Source organism: Rattus norvegicus, chromosome 2 (genome assembly GCF_036323735.1).
Source record: "Rattus norvegicus strain BN/NHsdMcwi chromosome 2, GRCr8, whole genome shotgun sequence".
Classification (NCBI taxonomy): Eukaryota; Metazoa; Chordata; class Mammalia; order Rodentia; family Muridae; genus Rattus; species Rattus norvegicus.
The window spans coordinates 125292411-125300636 of NC_086020.1; the positions used below are offsets into that span (position 1 = coordinate 125292411).

The following is an 8226-nucleotide window of genomic DNA, read 5'->3' on the forward strand; positions in this document are numbered from 1 at the left end:
TTCACTCGTCATGCAAAGAAAATGGAAGAACCACCTTCAAAATGCTCCTGGCTCACAAAATTAACCACAGCTATTGATGAAAACGAGTTCAGGTCCACAGGAAAACCACGAAGCTGGCAACTTAAGAGTACTCTGTCTTCCCAAACAACTTCTAAACATCATCCCTCAAGAACTCAAGGCCAAAGCTAACATACCATCCACCCTTAGCTAAAACTTTGCCCTGGTTTCTGTCCACCCCTCTGGCATCTTCTAGAAGTCGTGGTCACACTTGTCCCTAATAAACCAGTGAACCACTAAGCAGCCTGTATTGAAGGATAGAATGTAATATTCTGAAAGTCAGAATGCCAACAGAAAGAGAAAACTATATCCCCTCAAATAATTCATAAATGATCATACATCAGCAAAGAAAAATGCAGTTGCTAGCAAGACAGTGCGGCTGGAAACTTGGATGTAGCTGGTGGTGTGAAATAAAGAAGATGGCAGTTTCCTCCACCTCAGCATCCATGTCTCCAGCTCCCTGACCATGGTTTGTAAATTAAGGCTGGGTATCAGGTTCCCTTGTCAATCCGTTTCAAGAATTTCCTCCTAAGACAAGATGTTCTACTATTGAGGCTCATACCTTGTAAAGGAGGCTGGGTGACCTCTGTCATGCTTCCCTTTCCCAATCTTTCATTGGGATTTGGCACCAATGGTTCAAAAAAATGTGTTCCCAATTGTTGACACAGGAATTTTCTTTCCTAGTAATAACATCTCAGTGGTGGACTGTTGCCTCTCCTGGTGGCTGATTCATACAATGTCTTCATTTTTATCACTGTCTTTGGCTTTTCGCATTCAAATGTCTATGTGGATGAGTCTAATTAACTAGAGCACCTCAACACCCTCATAGAAACCATAGCATCACTATTAGACGCTCAGATATATTGCTTGTACCAGGACAGTATGATTCCGGCCTCTATGAAGTCACGGGCATGTTAATATCCTGCAATGTGCTTTTGAAAATGAAATTTCTTCTGTCCTAATTTTCTCTCTGATAAAACACTGACCAAAAGCAACTTAAGGGAGGAAGGGATGTATTCTCCTGAGAAGGGTAAAGCCCATTTCTGACTTTGAGTCAGGAATTCAGGCTTCTGTGCTTCTTCCTGACCAGATAGATATCCTCCACATGGAGCAATGCTCCCTTTCACTGTGTCACGTCTGCCTTTCTGAAGTGTCACTTACGTAAAATCTCATACTTTCTAGTCTTTTGTATCGAGTTTCTCTCCTACAGAAAAAAAAGGAACATGCTCTTGAGGTCTATGCTGTTGTGTGTATTGTGGCATTGTTTGTGTAGTTGAGCATCTCATTGGAAATACAAATACATCTATGCCTAGTCACTACTTCGTTTATACTTCGGTATTTCTGCTTTTGAGTTATTTTAGTGACCTTAAATATTTACATAAGAGTTTTTGCAGGAGCAAAATAATTTCGTCTTTCTGGAGTAAATAAAGAAATCATCAGGATATAGGAGGAGTGTCTGTATGTTAAGATCAGTAGGCTAGTGGGTGGTTTGTCACTTTCAACTATGGTCTTAAACTTCTCTAAACCATGTTTATTGCTTAACTCACACCATACCTTTTAGATAAACTGTCCAAACACTTAGCTCACCCATTTATTTGGGTTTTATTATTGCTTCTTAAATTTAAAAAATTTGAGACCTTATAATATTTAGCCTTCTTTTACATTTATGCATTATTAATATTCCTTCCTAATCTATATTCATGTATTTCATATGCCTTTCAGTAAACAAAATTATTTTTAATTAAGCCTAATTTGCCATGTTTCCTTTATGGATCCTACATTTAATACATTCCCCACTCTACATGCCCATTAAAAACACCTTTGCCTAGTACTAGAAGAAAAAGACTTTATCCTCCATTTCTTTCTAGAAACTTTAGCATTTATATTTATATTCATATTCATAGTTTTGAATAAATGGCAAGTTACACTTTGCAAATACATAGCATTTCACCTGATTTTGATTCCTCAGAACTGTATGTATCCAGATGCAGTAACTTTCACCTGTAGTCCCAACACTCCTATAACAAGACGGGAAGTAGAGACAGGAGACTCCCAAAGCTCAATGGACAGCCCATCTTGTGTATGCAGTGGCCAACAATATAGTAGCACATATCAGATATTATTCTTTTCCCATTAAGTTATACATATTCATGGGTAAGAAAACAATTCCATTTCAGAATTATCCTTTTCTTCTGCCCACAAATATGACATTCTACACATGAAATACTGTCTTCATAACCTTAGATTTATAGAGCCTCTTTAGGCAATATCACTCTCTGATTGGTCCCTTTTCTTCAACATTGTATTGACTACTAAAATACATTAAATTTCCATGTAAGTTTTAGAACCAAGTTGGTAATTTCTATTTAAAAATTACAAATTCTAATTGTGTGTTTCCTTTGTAGTGGGACTTGAAGAAAATACTGGTAATTTTGTTGACTTGTTTGATGGGACTTTTTAGAAATGTGGGAGTGTGTGACTGTTTGCAGGAAGTTTTTGTTCAGATGAGTGGAAGCCAAGGCCCTGGGCATCTATTCAAGAACAGTAACTTGTGGGCATGAATACCACTGAGCATATCCTTGCATCCCCCTCTAAGGCTCGGTTCACCCAGTGATGAGAATTCACACTGTGAGTGACAGAAAGCAGAAACCCAGAGAGGAAAGGCAATTGGCACCGGGGGTGACCAAAACATGTCAGGAGCCAAGACACTGGGAAAGTTAACTCACCAAGAGAAATTCAGCCCATTTTAGCTTAATCTAAGAATTTCCATGCTGCAGTACTGTAGCAGGAATGAAGAACTCATTCCCTGGGGATAGAAAATATATAATACATGTCCAATATTTGAAGCTTGGAGTTCAAAAAATTAACCTAATTATTTGAACAGCTAGAATTCCCAAAATATGGCAATAGTCATTCAAATGTTGAGCAGAGGGTATTCTTATAGTCATTATTAAGTTCCTCTGAATTCTAGAGAATCAACTAGAAGTAATCTTGGAAGTAGGAGAGGTCAAACAGCCACATTTGGGAAATGTGGGTGAAGTGTTTGCCACACAAGTGTAAGGACCTGATTTTAAATCCTCAGAACCTATACACATTCAGATGCAGTAACTTTCACCTGTAGTCCCAAAATTCCTATAACAAGATTGGAGGTAGAGACAGGAGACTCCCAAAGCTCAATGGACACCCCACCTTGTGTATGCAGTGATCAACAATGAAAAGACCGCATCTCAACAAATGGAAGATGAAGTCCAATACCCAAGATTGTCCTCTGGCCTCCACATGTCATGTGTGCTTACATACATATTACAATCATGCACCTACACACACAAATACATGCTCAAAAAAGAAAAAACCTGTGAAGTCCAAAACCCAAGCAAAATTCTGCACTTACCATTCACCATGCACTTTTAAATCCAAAGTCCTTCATTCAGAATGTTCATCTCAATTTTGAAACTAAGCTTTCAATATGAAAACAAATAAAGAATTATTTCACCTTCTATTTAACATCAACTATAATGGAATTCACAGCCACAGAAATAACATGGATGGCTTTCTCTACCTTGCTCTGTCCTCAGTGCCAACAATGCTGAAGTAAATGCAGGATCTGTGGTGGTAAGCTGAGCTTCTCATGAGAATATATATATTCAACAAAAAAAAATAGTGAAAAAAAGAGGCCATGAACTTGAAAGAGAGCAGGGAGGAATATATGGAAGGGTGTGAACGAAAGAAGAGGGAGGGAGAAATGTTCTAATTAAATTATAATCTTCAAAATTAAAAGAGCTGTTTTCAAAAGAATGACATAAGAAAGGATTTTGCATATGAGATACACAGGCATAAATATTCTTTAATTATATTAGCAATTTCAGCAGCTGGAAGTGGGAGGTACATCGGTGAAGCACAGTTCTCAAAACACAGATGTACAAGCTCCACATTACCCAAAGAGGAGTTCCACGCTTCCTGACAAAAGAACCTTATGCTAGTCTATCATGGGGTGCACAGTCCCAACACTAAGGGTCCAAAAGTGTGTGCTGCGGAAATGAATGAATACTGTAAGGAATGAGCCAAGCTCTGAATGGAGAGGAAGGAACCTATAAACAGGAGTAATTCAAGTAACTACCAACTACCTTTGAACCCATCTAGATTCTTATTTAACCAGCTCAACTCTCTGCTGCAATCTAGATGTAAAATATCCTTCAAAGGCCCATGTGTTAGAGACTTGGGCTCCACATCAGCACTGTTGGAAAGTAGTAGGAAAAGTAAGGGGGGAGGCTTCTTTTGTAGGAAGGTCATTAGGTCTTTGAAGGCTTCCCAAGAAGATGAATATAGGGCCCTTGCCCCTTCATCTCTCTTTGCTGCTCACTGGCTTATTATTGAGGGAGCTCCTTTGCCCTGCCACACACATTCAACATATTCTGCCTTGCCATAGGCCCAATGCAAAGGAAGCCATTGAGTCACAGAAAGGAGCACATCCACTGTCTCGGGTATTTTGTTATACTGGTTGAAAACTAGTTAATAGATCATCTCTGTTAAAAATAAATTTTCCAGACCCAGAAGCCCCACCAGCACTCAGCTAGAGTACTTTCTTCTTGCTTCAGGTTCCAGAAGTTAAATACTACTCTGTGGATTAAGATGGACACCAACGGGAGAAGTGATACTAAAACCAATCCATGACAGAATGTCAATAGGTAGCCCAGGCAATCCTCACATGTGTCTGGCATGTATAATTATCAGTTTCAGTCTACAGATGAGAAAACTGAGATTCATAAAATTTATGGTGGTTCGGGATATAGTGAAGCTGATAGAATCTTTGCCTAACATGTGTAAAGTCCTGGATTCGATCCCCAAACACTACATAAATTGGGAATGAGGGTACATGCCTGAACTCTCAGAACTCAGGAGGGGGAAAGCAGATGATAAGAAATCCAAGATAATCCTCAGCTATTGAAAGTTTAAGGCCTGAACTATTAGAGACACTGTCAATGGATAGATAGACAGATACACACACACACACACACACACACACACACACACACACACACACAGATAGATTTGATGTTACTTCACCAACATCATAGACCTAATAGAAAATAAAATAGATTTGAATGAGGTCTGTGTAATCAATTGTAGATTCTTCCGGTGGCAGATCAAGAAGCAGACAGAGGAGTTCCCACAGTTCCAAACGACAGATTTCATTTTATTCCTCAAGAGTGACCTCAAACACCAAATCACTGTGCTATAGCAGAATCCTAGTGGCCACCATCAAAAAGGTTCCCAGTGAAACAGGCACACTTTGTCACCAAAGACATCTAGTGCATGAGACAGTTTTTTACAATTAATGACAACTTCTGTAAAGTGGAAATAAATTGCTGTGGATTAAAGGAAAAGACAGGCCTTCTAAAGGGAGACCTAAGAAAAATAAGAGACGACCTGAAGGAAAAAGGAGAACAGGAGACAAACACCAGATTATTATTTGAAAGCTGTTACTCTGCTAAATGGGGCCTGGGGCTCTCAAGTCTGTGAAAAGTAGGTGTGAAGCAACCAGAAACTCTGCCAGTAGACAGAGTGAAAGCAGGCAGCTACAACAGAGCCACCCATTGTTTGAGCCTCCACTAGTCCACTAGACTGAGAACTGACAGCCAGACTGTAAATGCTTCCCAGCGCCTTTCATTTATGTTCTTTGTAAGGCCGGTAGAAAGTGGAACTTCCCTGTTCCCTCTCTTCACTCTTCAGTTAACTCTTAATCTCTGGTTTCCTCATGCTCTGCACCAGACGCCAGTTTGCAAATATTTAACAACACTGCTGGGTGTCTTTCTTGGCCTGGTTTTCATTTTTTACATTTGCATATTGATCACTCATAACTCCCACATTCCTCCATCCCTGCCCTGCCCACCACCTTCACCACAAATATCTCTCTCTCTCTCTCTCTCTCTCTCTCTCTCTCTCTCTCTCTCTCTCTCTCTCTCTCTCTCTCTCTAAGTTTGCAACCATTTGCTTTGACCCACCACAATCATTCATGGCCATCTGTATGACTGAGGGTTTGAAGGCGTCAAATGGAGTCCGGTTACAACTCAAAGACCATGCTTCCCAATCCCATGATCTATCCATAGCCAAGAGTTCAGAGATAAAGGGCAGGGTCCAATGGGCCCATCCTTTTCTTTGACTCATCTTGTGTGGGCCAAGAGCAGACAGCCATAATTATGTGAATCGGTGATTGCAACAGTGTACTGAGTCTTGGGACTGTCCTTTCTTCCTTCCTTCCTTTCTTTCTTTCTTTCTTTCTTTCCTTTCATTTTCTGTAACCAAAACTTTAATCACAAGGATTCTCACAAACATATAACAAATGACAGCACAGAAAAAAAACCTTGCACAGTAACTGATAGGACACTGTATCTTAGCTTTGCATTTCCAAATACAGACATTACAACAGTTCTGCATCCTCATACAGCAACCACTTTGAAAACCTTCAGAGTGCGGTTCCTGCCCTTTATCTGTTGGCTGCATTCACAGCATCTTTTAAAGACTGCTAACCATTTCACCCACAGTGCCACACTGTGTGTCGGCTACTAGACGAACTACAACTTTATTCAATTTCCGCCAGTTGCCTTTTATCATTAGTACATCACACTTCAAACTGGGCAGGATCTAGGTTTATTTCAATCTATGAAAAACTAAAATTCAATCTCGCTTAAGGGAATATTGTAAAGTAACAGTTCTTGATATCACATGCCTTATATGATCCATTTGAAACCATAGAGAATTACACTGTTTTGTGTGTCTTGGTCCAAGAGACAAAACAAATTTGAACAGTTAAAACATATTTAAAATGAAAATGCACCAAGTTTATGAAGTCTCAAACAAAACTTTAACTTCCTGTACATACTCCTGTCAAATGAAGTTGTTTCCTGTACACCACTTTTGCAAACTGGTCTGATACTTCCTTTCATTTGACCTAGATCGGCTACGAGACCTAGCGAAAGATCGAGACGGCTTGTGATTTCTCTCAAGAGACAGAGACCTTTCTTTTCTCCTATCTCTAGAAAGTGACCTGCTACAGCTTTCTAGAAAAGCTTCTTCTTGGGGATCTGCGCTGAGGCAGAGGACTCCTCCTGCCTCATCTCCGGGATGACGACAGCCCCAAGAGGGAGGTGGGCCACGATTCCGACTTCTCTTTTCAGCATTCAACAGTTCCACTCTTAGGTGCAGCCACATAACGTTCTTCCATCTAGCTCGTGGACAGCATCAGCAGCATCTCAGGGATCCTCAAATTCGATGAAAGCAAAGTCAGGAGGCTTTCGAGCAACCCACACACTTCGGAGTGGTCCATAATAGCCTAAGGTCCGTTCGAATTCAGTCTTGTTCTCATTGTTTCCAAGATTACCTACAAAAACCTTACAGTCCAAGGTACAGGAATCACGATGCATTTCAAAATCCTGGATTCAAAAGGCCCAAACTCAAATCCTAACACTCCGACGGGCCCGCCTGCTTCCTGCTGGCTCTACTCACACAGATGCTCTCAGTTCCGCGGCATCCACAAAATGGCCAGGACTGGGGTTTCATAGTCCTTTGCCCATCAAGTATTTCCACTCTTTCCAAACCCTCTTCACAATTGTCTTTGATCTCTTTCTTTCACCACATCATAACTTGCATTACCTAAAGGAAGGAAGCTTCAGATTGTTCATCAATTGAAACGTCCATTTTTTTTCTTCCAGTGAAATGAAACAACTGTAAACTCTATAACCAATTCTTCAGCATCGCACTGGATAAGCGTAACTTCACTCATAACTCAAACTCTCCTTCCGGTTTAACCAACTGTTTCCCTGGGATCCTAGTTACTGTTTCATTGCTGTAAAGAGACACCATAACCAAAGCAATTTTTAAAATGGAGCATTTAATTGGGGCTTGATTACAGTTTTAGAGAGTTACTCCATGACCATCACAATGGAGAGAATAATGACAGGCAGGCATGGTGCTGGAGTACTGTCTGAGAGTTCACATAATGACCCTCACAGGGAGCAGGCAGAGACTATACTAACCGGGAAAGGTATGGGACTTTAAAAGCCTCAAAGTCAACCCCCAATGGCACACCTCTCCAATGATGACACACCTCCTAACCCTCTCCTAAACGGTCCACCAACTGGGGATCAAGCATTGAAATATGTGAGCCTACGG

The 8226-nt window shown here is 40.4% G+C and overlaps 1 pseudogene; it reads right to left on the reverse strand.

The window, feature by feature from the left end:
- Positions 1-6904: 6904 nt before the first annotated feature.
- Positions 6905-7478, reverse strand: LOC103695116 (serine/arginine-rich splicing factor 3 pseudogene; annotated as a pseudogene).
- Between the last annotated feature and the right edge of the window lie 748 nt (positions 7479-8226).